Raw genomic sequence first — 22,422 nt, 5'->3', positions numbered from 1 at the left:
ACTCCTCTGTAATTAACAGCATGCATTTGCATGCAAAACAATGAACCAAAGGAGTTCTTTTAAGTTAGGTTAAATCTAGCCCCCAGCCATCTTGTTTGCACAGTGGATTTCTTTAGCAAAACTATTATTCTAAGATTCCAAGGCAAACTTCCAGAGAGCCCTGGCTAAATTGTCAGAAATTCTGAATGAATGGAATTTGAATTAATCTCACTTTATTATGCTTTGCCTTGAAGGCGCCTATATAATTTTGGAAGAGAGACTTGTGTTTAAAAATAAATAAATGAATAAAAATGAAGTTAATTAAAAAAAATCACTTCTATTGAGTTCAAAACCTCTGAGTTTTAAAAAAAAAATTAAGTTAATAAAACGGCATTACTGTAATTTAGTTTTGGAGAATTCATTGCTTAACTTTCTTAATTGAAAAGGTTTTTTATTAAGTAATTATTTTTTTAAACTTTTTGTTCATAAACTTTTCAAAAAATGCTGGTCTCCACTTTTAAAAATTGACTTTTTTTGTTTCTTTTTAACACCCAGAATTATGTCCTTCTCTTTATTTGAAAGATAAGTATTACCTATCCATTTCCAAGTAGATAATAGCATTTATCAAATGCATTGGTTTCAAGAACAATTAGTCCAAACGTGAAGGAGAGGCTGAACACATAATGTGCTATAATACAAATTTTTTTTCTTTGTTCAACTTCTTTAACAAATTCATATTTGTTCAGACTTGTATACTTATGTACACACATATACATATACACATACATACCGGTATATCCACACATACATACATACACTGTGTATATATATATATATATATATATATATATATATATATATATATATATTCATACACACATTTGTTTGGATGTTTTTTCAATTATATCCATCTCTTCATGACTCCATTTGGGGTATTCTTGACAGAGTCATTTCCTTCTGCAGATCATTTTACAAATAAGGAAATTGAGGCAAACAGGGATAAGTGACTTGCCCCGGGGTCACACAGCTAGTATGTTTCTGAGACCAGATTTGAACTCAGGAAGATGAGTCTTCCTGACTCTAGGCCTGGCATTCTCTCTAAACACATGCCTACATATCTTCTTTTTCAGTTGTTTTCAGTCATCTCTGATCATGATCCCATTTGGGGTTTTCTTGGCAAAGATACTGGAGTAGTTTGCCCTTTTCTTCTCCAGCTTATTTTACAGACGGGGAAACTGAGGCAAGCACAGGTTAAGTGACTTGCCTAGGCTCACACAACTTATAAATTATCTGAGGCCAGATTTAAACTTGGGAAAATGAGTCTTCCTGACTTTAGGCGCTGGCACTAGCTGCCCTTATAATATACATATATGTACACAGATATACATAGACACACCTATTCATACATATGCATATATGTATGTATAGATATCTCATCCATTTAGATATCTCTCCATCTATTTCTCCATTTCTTTCTCTCTCTGCCTCTTTCCTTTTATCTATCTCTCTATCCCTCTCTATCTCTCCATCCATTATCACTCTATCTCTATCTCTCTGTCTAGCTATCTCTTCATTTTTCTGTCTCTCCTCATCTCTCCATTACCTCTCTCTCTGTCTCTCTCTCTCTGTCTCTGTCTCTCTCTCCCTCTTCCCATCTCTTTCTATTTCTCTCTCTCTCTATCTTCCCTTCCCTATCTATCTATTTTCTTCTACATTTGCTACAATGACAATCTAAAGGCCTGTTCCAATCCTTTGTTTTCCTTCCATTTTCTTGATCACATCCCCTTGGAACTTAGAGATTCTACAATACTACTGTTTTATGGAAATTCCCATGACACTGTAGGATCAGATAGCTTGGGACTTCAAGGGGCTTCAGAGCCATCTAGTCTAATCTCCTAATCATTTTACAGATGAGGAAATTAAGGCCCAGAGAGTTAAGTGACTTACTTGAAGGTCACTGAGATACAGGTCAAGAGTGGAGGTTTGAGCCAGGAGAACAAGACACAGTCAGAAAACTTGGGTTCCAACTCTGTCTCCCCCAGTTATTAGCTGGATCACCATGCAGCTGGTAAGTCTGGTGAATACCTTTGAGCCTCAGTTTCTAATCAGAAATGGAGATGGAAATGTTTGCCCTTCCCATTTTTCAGTGTTGCCGGAATCAAAGGAAATGATGGGGGCAAGGATGTTCCTCAGCTGTAAGGCACTAAACACATGTGCAGTGATGTTTCAGCCCCCAAAACTTCCATGATATTTGGTTTTGTTGAGACCCAGAGTTTCCACAATTAAGGAACTGATGATTAGGAGCAACTGAATGGTACAGTGGATAGAGAACTAGGGAGACAAGTGTTTAAGTTCTATGTCTGATACATATTGATTGAGTCTTGGCTAGTCATTTAACCCTTTATGTGCTTCAAGCAACTCTTTCAGACTTTAAATTACATATAAGGTACTAATCTATTTTTGTAATTTCTACTTACGAGTTCCCTATACTAATGAAATCACAAGTCTATTTCTTACCCCCTTGACTAGATGAATGCTGATATACTTTTTAGATTCAATAATAATGATCATAACGACTAATAATTACAGAGTGTTTACTATGTGCCTAGATATTGTGCTAAGTGTTTGACCCTCACAACAACCTTGGGAAGCAATTGCTATTGTTATTATTCCCACTTTGCAGATGAGAAAATTGAAGCAACCTGAGGTTAACTGCCTTGCCTAGAGTCTTATAGCTAGTATGTGTCTGAGGCCAAATTTGAATTCATGTATTCCTGACTCCAGGTCAAAAATAAGCATTCTATCTGTGGTTACACTGAGGTTTAAATTCAGTTGTCGTTTTTATTAAATCCTATTCTCTGCAAAGTAGGTGCTAGGTGATGAAGGAAAGACCAAGTTTAGCTCAGACTTGTTCCCTACTCTCATAGAGTAAAATACTTGTAGAGAAGTAAAAGTTGGTTTTGAGGGAAAAAATGAAAAATCTTTGAACCACAAAAATCTATGTTCATTTTGTCTAATCAGTAGATAGTTAATTAACTCTTCCTGTTATATTGTGGACTCAATGAGTTCAAGGTCATAGATTCTAGCTCCAAATTTTGCATTGTCCCATGGTCCTTAATATTGGCTGCTTGTAGAGTTGTGTGGTCTTGGTAAGATGGGAAATTGGACAAGGAAGTACTGATGGTTTAATAAAGTAATGACCACTAAAGAAAAAAAATGGCTTCAAATAAACCCACTGATCACAAGTCAGAGGCACTGTCCATGCACAAAAATCTTGACCTTGTTGCCAATGTCAAACTTTACAAAAAGACTCATCATTCATCTTGTATACTTGTCTGTCTATAATGTACTCAGAAGGACTATGCTTTAGGATAGTATCATGAATTCTACCTTAGAAACTACAACTATCCTTTCACATAGCGGGGATTAGGGGCTCAATATCCCTTTGATCTGGAAAATTCTCATAAAATTTTTTGGCCCTTACTTTATACTAGAGAAGTCTGAATTTTTTCTTTTTTCTTTTATAGGGTGTTTATAGTAACTTATTGTAAAACTTGGGTTACCTATTGGGTCATAGGTAAATGTATGTCAACAATAAGTAAAAATACTTTTTCTGTGTCATGTGCTAGGCTTTGCAAGTCATCTGCAACTTCTGCAAAAGCCTAGCCCAAAATTCTCATTTAATTTCTTATTCCAACCCACAAGCATACTTAAAAGTCACCAAGCTTTACATAATTTTATAGATGGGGAAAACATGACGGGAAAAGTTGCAATGTGGAAGGTATAACTGTAGTTGTGTGACACTAAGTAAGTCACAGAATGTCTCTGTGTCTGCTTCCCCAACTATAAAATAATCTAAAACTTAGTGACTTTTAAGTATGCTTGTGTGTGTGTGTGTAAATGTGTGTGTGTGTGTGTATGTATATATATATATATATATATATATATATATATATATGTAAGTACACACATATATGATATAAGAAATGTGGTATAGTAGATTAGAGGTGAACCTTAAAGCTAGGAACAGCTGGTTTTAAACCTTGTCCCTGACACATATTGCTGTGTGACCCTGAACAAGTTATTAATCTTTAAGTTCTCTAAGGCAACTCTGTAAGACTATAAATTGCAGAAAAATCTACATAAGGAGTTTCCTATACCAAAGAAATCATGGGTTCAGTCATTTCTCTCCCTCTCCCTTTCTTTTTCCTTCTCTTCTCTCTCTCCCTTCCTCCTCCTTCCCCCACCTCTGTCATATTCCCAAAGTCTTAATGCGGTTTAAACTATTATTAAATATTTTATATATCTAGAAATCATTATATCTATCCATCTTTATCTATCTATCCACTTATCTATCTCTGTAGTAGTCCAATATCAGCAGATTATATGGATACATTGTGTAGTTTGTAAGAACTTTTCTTATCGCTTTTCTATTTGTATGTAATCTGTTTAAAAGAAAAAAATTCCATCATGTGAAATGACAACTATCATTCCACCACTTATTTATGTTCTCTTATCATTCTTTTTCCCTTCTTGACAGCAATCTTTTCTGATTATGTACATTTTTCTGGTTATGTACATTAAAATCAAGTAGATTAAGACCTCCAAATATGAGCTGCTCACTTCTTTCGCACTATTCTTCTGACAGAACACTTTGACTTGAATTGTACCATGTGACATAATGGTTTAGAATCAACATCTTCCTGTCTGTCCAGAATTCTTCTGTCTGTCTAGTTTTATATTCCTGCTTTCCCTAGATGAAGGAGAATCATTTGCAGCTGTGGATAATGGAATTTAAGCTGCTCTGGGACTTGATTTGGTGGTTAGGTTCCCAAGTATCAACACTTCATTTAGTCTTTTGCTACTACATGTGTATATGCCAAATTATAGCCGCAGATAGTTTTCAGGAATATTTGCCATCTCAAACCAAAAGACAACATTGAATCCTAAGTTTAATTCCTACAAAATAAAGTTTAAAAAAAGACAATATAATTTTTATTTTTGTTGTTCTCAACACTTAGGGTTAGTGGGATTCTCCTTTTCAACTTACTGAATTTAACTTTTGGATCTCAGTCCATTTGGAATGACTTTTCTCCCTTCCCCACCACTCAAGATGAATACAATTATGTTTGGGTTTCCACTCCTGTAGGGCAATTCTTGGTCTGTACTAACTGTTTTCATTTATTTTATTTTGAAAGTATGGATACATTTCCAGTTATATTTGGTTTTGCAATCCAGCCCTTGCTCTGTTTCACAAAACCATAAAACCCTCACTGCCTAAAAAATGCTGTGCCTAGCAAAATGGATTCAATCGTCCTTGGAGAGCGGCAAAGGATGGAAGCAGTCTGTGGTATAAACATTTCCAGAGAGGGTGGCCCTTTCCCAGAAATGGTGGAAAGCAAAAGCTGGATGAAAATTGAATGATAACTTTGGGGATCTCCTATCCTTTCTTTCCTTCCTGGCTCTTCCAAGATTAGAACAATGGGGTGCTAACGGTTATGCTCCTATATTTCCACCAATTCCTTCTTTGACTCCATTCTCTCAAATCTGCCTTATTCTATTCCCTGTCATATAAAACCAAGAATGTGGATTTGTATGTTGATCATGTTAAACTTGGTGGTTAAACGCAACTTCCTGTCAGCAAAATAATCTACTCTGAATTCTGAAGGTTGTGAAGCATGTAGTGTAATTTTCCTGTTAGATTAAACATCTTAGAGAAAGCATTGTGTTGTGGCTAGACAGGACTCTTGCAGTTAGGAAGCTGTTGGTTCAAGTCCCTTCTCAGATATGTATTAACTGAATGACCCTCTCTGGGTCAAATGAGGGTTTTAGACTTGATAATCTCCCAGGTCCCTTCTCACTAGAAATCTATGATCCTATCATTCATTTGCTTTGATCACAACATCTGATCCTCTAAACTTAGCTGTAATTCTCCAAATGCATTATGTTTAGAAGTTCCTAGCTCACTTTTCATTTTTTACTCTGAAGAAAGTCAAGTGGAAACTGTATTCTGTTGAAGATTTTTTGTTCACTTTTTTATCTTGGTATGCTTTAGATGTGAGTCTGAAAGCACAGCATCCAGTCATTTCTCCTGCTGATGACTGAGTTTTCTGCAACCTGATGGTGGGGAGATCAGAATTTTGCTTCAGCTCCTGAGAAACTCCTCCTCTTTCCTGCCTCTTGACATCCTATTCTCACACAGGCTCAGATAAAATTGAAGAGACGCATGTCACACGTTCACTAGAGTCCTAGCCAAAAAAATTGTGCTCAGACAAATGGTGCAACATCCATCCTCAGTTCATTTCATACATGTATGGGTGATCTATTGCTCAGCTTTAGTGTGGGGAGCAATATGAAATCAGAGCAGGGGAGAACTTACCCAAAGTGTGTGTGTGGGGGGGAAATGCTGTCTGGAAACATTTAAAAACAATTAATTATCCTTGCTAACCTCATTTGTTCACAATTCCAATTCTAAAATGTCTGCATTTAATGACTCTCTTAAGACAAAATCTTGATCATCTCACCATAGTTATATCTAGTAACAGAGTCAGACTAGCAGAACCTATGTTCATTCCATGTGTATTGTCTTGGGGGGTATCTTAAGGGAGTACAGAAGGCAAGGACAGCTATGATGATGACCAAAAAGTCAGAGAATCAATTATGGGAGTTTGATGATGGTCCAGTTCTGATTTACAGAATTTGTGCTTCCTGGTTTGACTTTATTGCATTGGAGCCTTCCAAAAACAGTTAGGAGTTGTTAGTTGCTAGTATAAAGAGAATTAGGTTGGAAATTAGAATACCTGGGGCTCTAAGTCTTAACTTTTGTAATAATTGTATGACCTTGTTTAAAAGTCACTTTGCTTATTTGTTTCCTCAATTGTATAATTAGAAGATTGAAGAAACTCTCCTTTCTTCCTTTTCTTCCTTTTTACCTTCTCCCCTTCCTCTTGGCTTGTCTCCCCTTCTTCTTTCCTTTCACCTTCCTTTTCTTCTCCATTCTCTTTTCCTTCTTTCCCTCTTTTCCCCTTTTTCCTTTCCCTTCCTTTTTCCTTTCTTATTCATTTCTTTCTTATTCACTGACCCTGTATCCTAATCTTATCCAATGGCCACTCATGGATCCAAATTCACCACTAATTGGTACGTAAGCTTTAATATACTCCATTTTCCCAATCTGAGCCATTTTACCCCAATTACCTACATAGCTTGGTGGCCTCTGTTCCTAGGGATCTCCATATTACTGTCAGACACTTAATCAGCTTTACTCTTACTGTTGCTTAGAACATCAGCCTCAGTCCCAGTAGCAGGGGTTATACACATATGGTACTTTAACTGGCAAGAAGATTATCTAAAGTGCCTTAAAAATTCTAAACATTTATAATTCTTTTACTTCCTTGGCTTCTTATTTCCCATCTGTTGTGTTTTCTGCTACTGTAGTAAGTGAAGAGAGATAGCTAGCTCAGAACTCTCCTTACACTTCCCTTTCTAGAATCTTGTAATAGGTATGTGGCCTTTCAGTGACTTGTATACACATTGTTTTATGGAGAAGACATATTTTGTACTGGATATAATAGTAGACCTGAAGTCAGAAAGAGCTGGATTTGAGAGCCATCTCTGACACTTATTAGGTATATGACTCTGAGTGAACCAATGAATCTCTTGAGTGTAGTCCTATGTCTTTTGTATATAATGGACATTATATGTGTGTATAATGGATATTGTAAGTTCTTTCCTCACATGATTGTGAAAGACTCAAATGAGATAAGGTTTGTAAAGTGTTTTTCAATCTTTCAGGTGCTAGACAACTAATAGTGTTACTTAGCATTTAGGAAATATACATTAATATGAGGTTTTTTTTTTTTTTTGTTTTGTTTTGTTTTATCTTGTAAAGACAAATGATTGCCATGAAGTAAAGTTTCTTAAACTAGAATCCATGAGCTTGTTTTATAAAATTATTTTGATAATTATTTCAATGCCATTGGTTTCTTTTGTAATCCTTTATATTTTATACATTTAAAAACATTGTTTTAAGAAGGGGTCCACAAGCACCCTCAAATTGCCAAAGATATCCAGGACTTAAAAAAATCTTGAGATCATTTTTTTAGGAGGAAAAGAAATGAACTAGGGTTATGAGATCTAGATGCTACTGAGAGTAAGGTCTTGGTCAAGGGGGAATGAAAGTTCAAAGTCACACCAAATTTTCCTCTGCCCCTGGCTTAGGTTTGCTTTTAATCAAGAACAGAAGAGAAAGAGCCAAATCTTGAACATTATTTGTTACATGAGAGTTTTATGAGAATGGGAATAGGAAAATGCCTTTTTACTCATGCCAGGTTTTGAACTGGCATGTGCCTTGATGAAAGGGGAATACCCTTCCATTTTTAGAAAATGTTTCAAATTTTTCTCATGGCAAATAAGGACCCCTGAGTCTTTTGAATTCTTCCATTCTTGTTAATTTTCTATCCTGTGCTTAAGTGTATCTCAGATGTAGAAAGGACAACTTTCTCTTTGAGATCTTGCCACTCATTTGAATTTGATCCCCAGTCATTTTCCTTTATGTTTTTGTTTCTTGTTTGATTTGTTCCTATTCTCTGTTGGAATGGAACTATCTTTGAAGACTTCTAAGATTTGGGTAAAAGACAATTCTCCCTACAAAGAGAAATTCCATTTAAAATAACTGTAGATAATATAAAATATTTGGGAGTCTACTTGCCAAGACAAAGTCAGGAACTATATGAACATAATTACAAAACACTTTCCACATAAATAAAGTCAGATCTTATCAATTGGAAGAAAATCAAATGCTCATGGGTAAGCTAAGCTAATATAATAAAAATGACATTTCTGCCTAAATTAGTCTCTTATTCAGTGACATACCAATCAAACTCCCAAGAAATTATTTTACAGAGCTAGAAAAAAATAATAACAAAGTTCCTCTGGAAGAACAAACAAAAAAAAAAAAAACTGCAAATGAAGGTGAGCTAGCTGTACCAGACCTAAAATTATAATAGAAAACATTAGTCATCAAAATCATTTGGTACAGGCTAAGAAATAAGAGAAGTCAATCAGTGGAATGTGTTTGGTTCAATGACCTCATGTTTGATAAACCCAAAGATCCCAGATTCTGGGATAAGAATTCATTATTTGACAAAAAGTTGCTGGGGAAATTGGAAATTAGGATGGTAGAAACTAGATATTGACCCATATCTAATATTCTATACTAAAACAAGGTTGAAATGGGTGCATGATTTATATATAAAGAATGATATTATAAGCATTTTAGAAGAACAAAAGAGAGTCTACCTCTCAGATATATGGCGAAGGAAGGAATTTGTAGCCAAAGAAGAACTAGAGTACCTTATAGAATGTAAAATGGGTAATTTTGATTATATTAACTTAAAAAGTTTCTGTACAGACAAAACCAATACAAAAAAAATTAGAAGGGAAGCAGTAAACTGGGAAAAAAAATTTTATATCCAAGGGTTCTGATAAAAGCCTCATTTCTAAAATATATAGAAATTTGACTCAAATTTATAAGAATATAAGTCATTTTCCAATTGATAGTCGAAGAATATGAACAGATAATTTCAGATGAAGAAATTAAAAACATTTCTAGTTATATAAAAATGCTCCAAATCACTATTGATCAGAGAAATGTGAATTAAGACAACTCTGAGGTACTACTACATACCTCTCAGATTGGCTAAGATGACAGGAAGAGACAATGATGAATGTTGGAGGGAATTGGGGAAACTGGGACACTAATACATTGTTGGTGGAGTTGTAAATTGATCTATCATTCTGGAAAGCAATATGGAATTATGCCCAAAGAGCTATCAAATTGTGCATACCCTTTGATCCAGCAGTGTCTCTACTAGGCCAGTATCCCAAAGATATTATCAAAAAAAAGAAAAGGACTCATATGGGCAAAAATGTTTGCAGCAGCCATTTTTTGTAGTGACAAAGAACTGGAAACAGAAGGAATGCCTATCAGTTGGATAATGGCTGAATAAGTTATGGTATATGAATGTTATAGAATATTATTGTTCTATAAGGAATGATCAGCAAGATGATTTCAGAGAGGCTTGGAGAGACTTACATGAATTTGTGCTAAGTAAAGTGAGTAGAACCAAGAGTACATTGTACATAGCAACAGCAAGATTATGTGATGATCAGTTCTGATGGATGTGGCTCTTTTTAACAATAAGATGATTCAGGCCAGTTCCAATGATCTTGTGATGGAGAGTCATCTGCATCCAGAGAGAGGACTGTGGGGACTGAGTGTGGATCACAACATAGTATTTTTTACTTTTGTTGTTGTTATTTGCTTGTTTTTTGTTTTCTATTTCATTTTTTTTCTCCTTTGGACCTGATATTTCTTGTGCAGCATGATAATTGTGGAAATATGAATAGAAAAATTGCACATGTTTAATATATATTGGATTACTTGCCATCTAGAAGAAAGGATGGGGAGAAAAGAAGAAGAAAAATAATTTAGAAAACACAGTTTTGCAAGGGTGTATGTTGAAAACTATGCATATGTTTTGGAAAATAAAAAAAAATCTTTAATTAAAAAAAAAGAAAGAAAAACTTTCAGCCCCAAATATAAAAACAAAATTACCTTTTAAATAAAAAAAGGTAATTCTTTCTAGCTCTTAGCCATTTTCATGTTGTGGCATGAAGAATACTGGCCTAAAAGTCAAGACATTGACATTTTAATCCAGGTTGTTTCCCTGGTTCACCTTGTAATCTTGATTCAGTTACTTTTCTTTCTTGCCTTCATTTTCTTTATCTGTATAATGAAGGACTTGTTGAGATATTCCCCTATGATCCAAACTTTTAGCATAACTCTGAGAATTAAGTTAGACGGCAGTTCAAGGACACAAATTATTTTTTCTGTACATAGTCCTTCCTGGCAGATAAGGAACAGAGATTTTCTTAGAAGATTACAGCAATGTTTTTCTCCATTTATGCAGAGAACTTTCTCCAAGTTGATCCCACTAGGGAAAAATCTCAAGGAATCTTGCTTAATCTCTAACTCCAGTTTGGATCTATCACCTCTTCTAGTAGATATCTTAAATGAAAAGTTGTCCAAAACCTTAGTGAGAAAGATAAAGGCATTTCCCCCCATGTCAATATTTCCCAAATTGTATGGCACAGGCCATGAATAGTGATAATATGGATGAGGGAAATCATTAAGAAAATTTTGAAGCTAGTGATATTTTCTTATCTAAATATTCAGTTTCAAATTATGTATATAATCAAAAAATAGAGAAGAATAATTGAAAATAAGCTTAGTTCAGCACTTTACATAGTGGTGAAGAACTAGAAACAAAGCAGATTCCCATTGGATAGGGGATGGTTAAACAAACTGTGGTACGAACATGTGATAGAGTTTTATAATGTTATCAGAAATAGAAATAAAAGTAATACAGGAAGACATATAATAATAAAAAAGTAAGGAAGAATATGAAAACTATGTCAACATAATGACAACATTAATGAAAAGACTAGCAACAATAAATTGCACCAGAATGCTATGTAATGAATGAGCTTGACTGTAAAGAAGAGGATGCACTGCCCTTTTTGAAGAAGAGGGGGAGAGGGTAAGGAGAGAAGAAGGGAAGCTATGGACTTAGAACAGTCCTATTGGAATTGGTGATATGCTAATTAACTTTTTCTGAACTTCCTTCCTTCCTTCCTTCCTTCCTTCCTTCCTTCCTTCCTTCCTTCCTTCCTTCCTTCCTCTCTTTCTCTCTGTGTCTCTGCCTCTCTATATCTATCTCTTTCTTTGTCTTTCTCTGTCTCTATTTCTGTCTCTGTCTTTCCCTCTCTCTGTCTCTCCCTTTCCCTCTTTCTACTCTAATGTAAATGCAAAGGATGGCTCTCTGGGTAGGGGGAGTTGGCAGAGATATATTAGGAAATGAAGATGATGTGGAAACAAAAGTTATAAAGACAAATTTTCAAAAAAGAAAAACTCAATTTCTTCTCTTTGCTCTCAAATTGCAACATTCTAATAGTTATTTGGATTTTAGAGAAGAAAGGGGATAAAAGAAATCACTAAATTAAATTCTTTCATTTTACAAATGAGAAAACTGAAGTGAAATAGCTTATCTAAAGTCATATAGCTAAGTAGTAGCACATTTTTATACTATAGACTTTTATTCCTACCCCTCTCAGATTTTTAGGTTCCAACAATAGGCTTAAAATCCCAAAGTGTTTAGTGGTCAAATTCTTTAAGGAAATTCTCTGCTATACAATGCAGAAGCCATTGTAAAGATGTTATAAAAGTGTTCTTCCCCCAGCTCCCCAGCCCCAGATGACCTAGTATAGTCTAATAGAATTCAGAAGCAAATATGGAATCAATCACTTTCATTATTCCAATGAAATTAGAATACACTTTCTTCCAGATCCTTCAGCAGTTTAAGTTTATATAACACCTTTCACTAATCCAAAGAAGCTTAAACAGAAAGGATTGGTCCCGGATGTGGAGTTGAGGAAACTGTGTTCAAATCCCAGCCCTTCTATTTGCTACTTGTTGGATGTTGGAAAAATCACCATATTTCTTTGAGGCTTGCAAAAAAAAAAAGTCATTTGGATTTAATGAACTCCAACACCTAAAGCTATGAGCCTTTGTTCCTAGTGTCCAAAAGAGTTAATGGAGAAACACTTGGGATGATCTGCCAACTTTTGAATTGACAGGTAGAGTGTGTTGGTCCCTTGGGGAGAAAAAAAATAACCCAGCTAAAGCTGTGACTGTTAAAGAACAACAGAACTTGGAGAAGTCACATATTATGGAAACTGAATATGGAGCTAGTGACCAAAATATTCCCATGGCTCAGGATATTGAGTAGAGCTCAAGATAAGAGGAACATGTGCAGTTTGAAGACCTAGAAGGACTTATACTGTATACTCTTTGTACTAAATGAAGATAACACATTCAGAAATGATAGCTAGAACTGCAAATTAAGTGAGATGGGCAGAGAAGGATCCCTTTGTTTTAAGTGCCTTAGCCTATCTTCTTTGCTCCTTAAAATAACCTTGTAAAGTAGATACTTCTATTATTCCTATTTTAGATATGAGAATACAGTGGCTCACAGAGTTTAATAGTACTCATCTTGTTTGAAGTGGGATTTGAACCCATTTCAACATTCTGTTGTACCATGTGCTGTCTTGATACAGTGGATGATGAATACCTGACTCTCCCAATAACTGGCTGTGTGACCAGTCACTCAATCTTTCAATGTCCTAGGCAATGCTTTGTAACTCTAAGTTGCAGATTTGGTACCATCCTGAATTGGGAGAAGTTTCCTTGTCTGTCAGTCTCCAATACCAGTAAAATCAAACATGGAGAAGAGTGCGAAGGGAGGGTCAGAGACTTTACTGGCAAGTTCAATGGAGGAGGCTGACAGTCTCCTTCCATTAGTAGTGAATCTGCCTGAGAGCTCTGTGGACTTCTGGATAAATTTGCAGGGAGCATCAGATTCAGAGACAGCTGACTCCTCTGTCTGGTTATATCCATGAGCAAATGTGCAGGGATGGGAATCATGAAGCCTGAAGACCAATTATCAGCAGCTTTGCCTATAAGGAATAAATCACCTGAGATTAAGGTGATTTTTTTTTCTTGTTGTTGGTGATCAAGATAATTGCCAACCTTAACTCCTTTATCTGGATATTATATCAGTATGTAGAGGAAGAGTTTCTTTGAAAATTTACTGTATGAAGTATAAACACTAAAAAAAATTCATCCAAATGAAATAAAATTCTTCAGAATTAAGTAATATTAAGTATTAAGAAAATTATGTTTCCTTATAAGACAGTTTGTAATTATACCAGTGATTATGCCTATGAAAATCACTTGAAGGAGCTAAAATGTTCAGTCTGGAGACTAAGACTTAGGGCAAGGTTTGTTAACTCAGGGTCTGTGAACTCAAAAAAGTTTTTTTTTTTTTAAATAATTTCATTTCAATATATTTGGTTTCATTTGTAATCTGATGTATTTTATTTTGTTCATCTAAACAGAGTCTGAGAAGGAGGGGTAAATGGGTTTCACCAGCTAGCTAGGGGAGTCCATGATACAAACAAAGGTTAAAGGGGCTCTGATTTGGGAGGATTATGCATAATGACTTCATGTACCTAAAGGGTTGCCACATGGAAGAGAGCTCTTTGGGCTGACTTTAGAAGGCAGAACCTGGGAACAAAAATTAGGAACTGAAGAGAAGGAGGTTTCAGTTTGATGAAAAACTTGAAGTTATACCAAGTTGGAATGAGTTGGACTCCCCAAGCCTGTAGCTTGCCAATCATTTACTGTGCACATTGCTTAGGGTATTGTTATTCTGGTATGTGCTTAACTAGTTGAACTTTGAGCTTCCTTCTAACTCAGATACTGTGATTATGTGACTATAGGCTTTAAATTTGTTCCAATGGTGATTCCATTGTTCCTAACTAACATCACTGGGATTTCTCCTGGGCAATCTCTTCAATGTCTTCCAATGATCCAGTGCATTTCTTTCAATATCGTAGAAGTAATGTCTCTTCTTCCTCTAAGGCTGGATATTAATTTTTGGAAATAGGCAAGTAGTTATTTGAGTCTGGTGACTAAGGTGGCAAGCTGAGGAATGTTGCATAGGTACATATTTTCCAGTAAAATACATGTTTTGGTGTAAAGGAATGAGTCTTATTTGCTGCATAACTATCTTTGAAAATAATTCCCAGAGGGAAATTCCTAAAATGTTCTAAGTGATAGTTGTATTTCATGGCATTAATCATTCATTGTACAAAACATCCTGATAGATCTTGTAAGATATAAAAGTAGATAAGTCACGGGCCATGTGTCTACATGTACATAATAAAATGCAGTTAGATACAAAGGAGAACATGATAAGTGGAAAGGGTAATGGACTTGAGGTCAGAAAAACCTGACTTCACTTAACTGGCTTTGTGACAATGGGCAAATCTCTTCAATTCTAACTTAATTTTCAATTCTGTAAATTGGGGTAGGGGTGATCATTTCTATAGTATTTTCCTTATAAAGTTACAATAAAGTTCAAATGAGATAGTTCAATATAGTAAAACTTTTATTACCCAGTTACTATGAACCAGGGTCTTTGCTAATTTTGAAGATACTGGTACAAGCAAGCAAGACAGTCCCTTCCATCAAAGAGCTTACATTTCAGGGGATGAAGGCAACACATAAACAGGAACTGGAAAGAGAGAGGGATATGCAGATGGAGTTGAAAATGATGGTTAGACTGCAAGCATCATGGTGTGGAGATTTTGAACAAGATAAAATAAGAGGCTGTATTAAAATATTTGCAAACTTTAAAATGTTCTGTGTTGACTATCAATATTGCCAATTTTTGTTGTTTTACTTGTTGTTGAGTTTCAGATAAAGGAACACAGCAAACTAAAAGCAGAGCTATCACTTTTTTCCCTGTATCAGATAAGGGAGAAGGAATAGATAGGGAAGACTTCATAGATGAGGTACTATCTGAATCTGGACAATGGAGGTGGAGGGAGCCCATTCTCAGCCATGTGGGACAATTGGAGCAAAGGTACAACAGTAGGTGAGAGCTAAACAAGAATAAGAAATAAAAGGGAGAATACAGATTGATCAGAACTTATATTTAATGGTTATTTGTCTTGTCTGAATCTTTGTGACCACATTTGGGGTTTTCTTAGCAAAGATACTTAAGTGTTTGACATTTTACTTCTCCAGCTAATTTTACAGATGGGGATACTGAGATAAACAGGGTTAAGTGACTTGCCTAGGGCCACACAGATAGTAAATATGTAAGCCAGATTTGAACTTGGGAAGATGAGTCTTCCTGACTCCCAGCCCTCCATGGAAGTACTTAGCTGTTCTATTTTTTGTTTGTTTGTTTTCACAACACCTAAATTTCCCTCATATCCTTCTTTTTCCCCACTCCCAGAGAACAGCCCATATAATGCGGGATTTTTTTTTTAAATAGAGAAATAAAAAAGATGAAGGAGAGGAATCATAAATTAATACATCAAAAATGTCTGATAATATATTCAGTGCTCTACCCTTGTGAACCCAACACCAAATATCCATTTTCAAGATTGTACTTGAATCCAAATATAGAAAAGTTCCTCTAAATTCCAAGGATCATAAAGAAGAGCTCTCTGAAAATAATCTAGTCTAATTCCTTTATTATACAGATAGGGAAACTAAGTCAAAATAACATGCTCAGTCTTGCAGGTAGTTAGCATGCCACAAGCAGAGTATATCAATGTTTTAGTCTGAATGCCATTACTGAGTCTATATCCCAAGGAAATCATGAAGGAGGAAAAAGCACCCACAGGTGCAAAAAATGTTTGTAGCAGCTCTTTTTGTGGTAGCAAAGAATTGGAATAGGAGTGAATGTCCATCAATTGGGGAATGGTTAAACAAGTTGTGGTACATGAAGGTAATGGAATATTGTTATTCTATAAAAAATGATTATAGAAAGACCTGGAGAGATTTACATGAACTGATGCTGAGTGAAACAAGCAGAATCAGTAATACATTATACGCAATAACAGCAGGAATGTGTGATGATCAACTATAAAAGATTTGATTCTTCTCAATGGTTCAGTGATCCAAGGCAATCCCAATAGACTTTGGACAGAAAATGCCATCTGCACCCAGAGAAAGATCTAACGAGACTAAATGTAAATCAACACATGCTATGTTCACTTCTTTTTTGTGTTTTTTTAATCTCTTCCATGGTTTTTCCCTTTTGCTCTGATTTTTCTCTCCCAACATGATTCATAAAGCAATGAGTATTAAAAATAAATAAATTGTTACAATTAACTTCCCCCCTCCAAAAAAAAAAACAATCTATAAAGGAAGATGCTATCCACCTCCAGAGAAAGAACTGATAAATAAAAATACATATAGTATGGCTTTAAAAACAACAACAAAAAATGCTTTAGCCTAAAATGAATGAAAGACAGAGAGACAGATGGAGTGTTCACCATTCCCTCTATCAGCCAGAGGCTCTAAACTAATATTTAAGACTGTTATGATATAAAATAAAATTGAACAATTGACCCTTTTGGGTTCCTAAAATATAGACTGGAAAGCAAACAAAACATTTACTCCATAAACCTGCCAGAGGTTAAGGAAGTAGGGGGCAGAAGACACAGCCAGTTCTTTTCATTTTTTTTTTTCTTTCAGGAACTTCAGACAGATTTCAGACAGATGGATGAAAATCAGTCCTAATGAAGTTCCTTTGGCTCAGGGAATCTGTGTCAGAGGTATCACCGCGGCGTCTGTACTGTCTCTGTTACAGGCAAAGGCAACTGAACCACCAATTACCAAAATATCCAGCCTATTCTTCATATCATAATCAAATATCATTTCTAAATAAGAAGGACTGAGGGAACTAAGAAGCTAGTGTGATTAGAAAAGCTTGCTAAATACCTTTAATCCTACTAGGTGGCTGGAGATACCATAATGGAGACTATAAATTTCATTACTGAAATTATCTATTACAGTATCTTGCTGCTTGGTGCCCTCTCTTCAATGTAGCTGAGCTGATTACATTGCCATAATTAAAATTCCATTACAGATCATATTTTGCTGAGGATTTTATAACTTGCTGAAGGCTGAAGCCTGTCAGCCAGCGTTTCCCTATGGGGATTGATTTCATTAATACTTTACGGTAAGCGGGCTTTAATTAATGTTAAATGAAAATGAAGTTCCAAAGGCATTACATAGAACATTTCACAGGGATGTCAACATAATTTACAATGATTAATATTCTTTAAATGACCATCAAATGAGGCTATTTTTGTTCAACTTTTTTCATAAAGCATTTAGTGAGATTTTTATGTAATTTATGGCAGAGTGGAAAGAACACTGAATAGTGTCACAAAGTCTGGACCCTAGTCAAAATTCTGCATCTGACTAAGTTTGTAACCTTTATTAAGTCATATCTCAATGCCATCAAAATTCATTGAAATGCTGGTTATCTGACTGCCTATTTGTAACATTTATAACATTATTCCTTTAGGTCTTTGCAATGTTGTTTCATAAAATGTTACATATTTTTAAAAAAAAAAACTGATTAGCAATATTAAGTGAAGTATGCCAGTACTTTGTACTGGTTTGAATTGGTTCCATGGATAACCACTGGATACCTGATGGATGTATGAATATAAAATAAATTTCCTTTCAAATCCTTCCCTTTTCCAAACTTTTCTGTTTTTATAGATGGTACCATCATTTCCCCAATCACTCAGAGTCATCCCTGATTCTTTCATCTCTCTTCCCTCCATATCCAGGCAGTTTCCAAGTCTTATCTATCCTTTCTCCATGAGAAGACCTCTTATTCATCCTCTTCCCTCACATAAATACAATCCTTTTTTTTTTCAAGCCCTCATTACCTCTCACTTTGGCTATTGCAGTAGCTTCTTAATTGGTCTCCATGTTTTTATTCTCTCCTCACTCCTACTGATCCTCTCTAAACAACTGCCAAAATGATAATCCTAAAGCATAAATCTGATCACATTGCTCCCATGAAGCTCAAGCACTTTCTTCTTGCCTCTAGAATAAAATACTAACTTTACTCTTTGATATTTAAAGCCATTCTCAATCTATCTTTTTGGGCATAATGCATATTACTCTTTTTCACACATTCTATATTCCAGCCAAGCTTGTTGAGTGATCAGACTCATCTCTTCATAAACAATCTCCTATATCTAAAAGACATTATCCCAATACCTTTCTTTAAAGCTTAACTCACTGCTATTTCCTATACAAATTCTTTATTGAACCCTTCTTCCAATGAACTTTTCTCCATTTTCAAATTATTTCTTATTTCTTTTGCATATATTGCAATTATTTACATATTCAGTTTGTGACATCACCCCTTCCTTCAATAGAATGCAAATTCCTTGGAATAGAGAATGTTTCATCTACTCCCTCCTTCCTGTGATTGGTTATCTTTGCTATGTTAAGCTAGCAAGATAAATTAAGGAAGTCTCTAGCAGATTGGGTGGAGAATTTTTGGGAGGTCATAAGCAAGAATAATATAGGATAGGCAGTAATCAATGAGTTCCCATCTACATTATAGGTAGGAATATTAATATAATTGAAACTATTCAATTGAACTATTCAAATGATTAAGTATTTAAATTTTCACACTCATTTGAAACTCAAGTTCTGGTATTCCTTCATTTGTTTATTCATTATATATTTATTAAGTATGTTGTATATATATAAATATATGTATATATAAACACATTTTGCACATCTTATATGTATTGTATACAAGGCATTGTAATAAGGTCTGTAGAAATTAAAAAAAAATACTTAAGACAAAGTCTCTACCTTTTTAGAGTTTACAATCTTAAAGGGAAGAGAAACTGTGCACCAAATAAAAATAGACAATAAAGAAAGTGATAAGTACATAAGGAAAGTACAAAGTATTGCTAAAGTTCAGAAAAGGGAGAGGCAGGATATTGCTTGGGGATCTGGTAAGGTTTCATGATACAGGTACCATTTTTATCTTGGCTTTGAAGGATAGATAGCATGTCAATAGAGATGGGAGAGTGTTGTGATAGTAATGCTATAACATGGGAATGGCATAAACAAAAGCACAGAAATTGGAAAGCAAGGATGGGTTTATTAGTTTGAGGTGTCTAAATCATAGACACTCTGATGGGGAGTAGTACAAGAGAAAGCCCATTACTTTTATAGCATACCGCTTGATGATAATGAAAATCATTCTCCACCAGTATCTGTCAAGTGGGACCAGACCAGAGCATGATGCTGTACTACTCATATGTCCTATGTTAAAATAAATAAATAAAATGCAATAAATTAAAAAAAAAATAAAATAAATTTTTGCTCTTCTATGGGGAGGTCTCATTATACAGTTGGAGTTGTAGATACTTCAGTCTTGTAACAGATGGACTAGAACCATCCTTCTGCTCTCCCCTCCCCTCAAATCCTATCTTGAAGTACACAGTCAAGAGCAACTGTACTTTGGATCTGATAGAAATGTTACAGTATAAACTGCTTAATTAATAACACATATCTCTCCTATATGTGTATGTATGTGTGTATATAACAATCTATATATGTACATTATAATGCATATATGTATATAAATCTATATATGATTTATATGTACATATATGTACATATACACATATCAATGTATATGTATATAAATCTATCTGTGTACATATATATATAGATAGAAATACATGTGTATATATAAACCTTTGTGTGCATATATATATATCTATGCATATATAAAAATCTATATATGTACATAAACATACATAATACACACACATACATACATATATATTGTGTGCATAACCTTCCCCCTCGCCTTCCCTCCCTGGGGAAAAAAGGGTGATTATCCTCACTGGTTCATTGTGCTCTCCATCTCCCCTCATGTTGATATTATCACTTTGGCTTCCCAAGTCTGGCTGGGAGACTCAGAATTAAACACAGACGCTCTGGTGCCAAAACAAAATCGTGAAAAGATTTGAAGCCCCCGTTCTTTAAACTCACAGGCTATCAAACCGGGAACAAGACAGGCTTTGTTTTATTTCCTGGATTTAATGGGGGTAGAACCGTCTGGAGCCTCACTGGTTCTGATAGAAGTGCTGACTTGGAGCCAAAGAATTGAAAATTGCTGAAATCCAAATCAGAATGTGGACATAAAGATGTAGAATGAAGAAAGCATATGGGAGAGGGAAGAAAAGAATTATTGCTTTGAATCAGAAATAGGAAGAAAGTGATAATCCAATCTTGGGGAAATGTATGACCAAAGGCTGGGGGCAGGGTGAGAAATAGTGACAAAATGGTTCTACTTTGATCAACTCCCACTTCACCCTTCCACCAAAAAACAAAACAAAACAAAACAAAAACAAAAACAAACAAACAAACAAACAAACAAAAACAGTGGGAAAGCCCTTTGCCCAGGCTTCTGCCCAAGTGACAAAGGTCTATATTTTGAATGGTACCATGTGCCTGAAGCATCAGGAAAGTTGGGAAGTAGGAGTAATAAAATCTCAGTGTGAGGAGGAATTTTAGAGGCAATCTAGCATAATCTCATCATTTTACAGATGAGGAAACTGACCAATGGCACATAATTAATGGCAAAGTCAGGAAAGACTAGAATATACATCTGTCCATATTCCCTGTCCATGGCTTACTTCCCTTTCCCCAAGCCTTCCTCGGCTTTGTTGCTACTAGTAAAATACAGGAACTGGTTTCTCTTCAAGTCTTTACATGTTTCCTTATTTTCTCATTACCTACCTCCTTCCTCATAAACCTGTTTTCTTTTTTCCATTAGCAACTGTATTCTGAATAGTATTTTAAAGGCAAAAAATAAATAAATAAATAAATAATGGTGTGAAGCATAGTGGTATCTACCTTGTTATTTTCCTTTTTGATCCTTTTTTTTTTCTCTTTCCTTTTCATCTTCCTCCTCTCCCCTCAATGATATGAATTACAATAGTTGCCAAAGTCAGCAAAAGACTAGAATAAACTAACCTCTGGGTCAGTACAGACTTTGAAGTCTATGAAGTCCATTGATGACAAGATCTAAAAGGATGGGGAGTAAGAAAGGACTGAGTCACCCAGATGTAGAGTGGATCTGGATTGAGCCTTAAACTGTGACAGCGAACACCTGGCAAGTGCTCCTTCATATACAGAAATGATCAGAGATAGCCGGACCCACAGCAACTGTTGTTCTGTTTCTAAATAGAATTTAGCTCCTTCCCCACACAGAGTAGTATAGATTAATTTTTTTTAAGAAATGGAAATTTATTGTTTTATATTGGATCCTCTCATGTTCTGTTGTGTACAGAGAATATTCTTTTTTTCTTTTTTCATGTATTTAATTTTAAACACACAATATAATACATATACATACACACACACACACACACACACACATATATATATATATATATATATATATATATATATATATATATATATATATATATATATATAAAGAAGCACCTGTAACAGAAAAAAAAATCTTTTGCAAAACCAACCTATACTGTGACCATGTCTGACATGTTTTTACATAGTCATTGGTAAATAGTAGGACATCCATCTATAAATGCTTCTTGATTGAGAGTGTATAAGACATTCTGCATTCATGGTCCCCCAGATTTCCAAGGAATGTTAGTACATTTTAAAAGGTGATGGAGAAACAGTGAAGCATTTTTTTTTTAGTAGTATAGATTCTGATTTCATTCATGGGCAACAATCTGTGTTGAATTGACAATGGAACATCTTTCAGACCTGGATATCTAATCTCTTGTAGCTTGGATAACTATTCTTTCTTTCACAATCTTCTATTGGCACATACTATTTATGCATACATAAGTGTGTTTGTAGATGTTCATGTGTATGTATATATGTGTTATGTAAGTGTGTTTTCATGTACATATAAATACGTTTCTAAG

Source organism: Sarcophilus harrisii, chromosome 2 (genome assembly GCF_902635505.1).
Source record: "Sarcophilus harrisii chromosome 2, mSarHar1.11, whole genome shotgun sequence".
Lineage (NCBI taxonomy): Eukaryota > Metazoa > Chordata > Mammalia > Dasyuromorphia > Dasyuridae > Sarcophilus > Sarcophilus harrisii.
Note: the sequence above shows the minus strand (reverse complement) of the source record.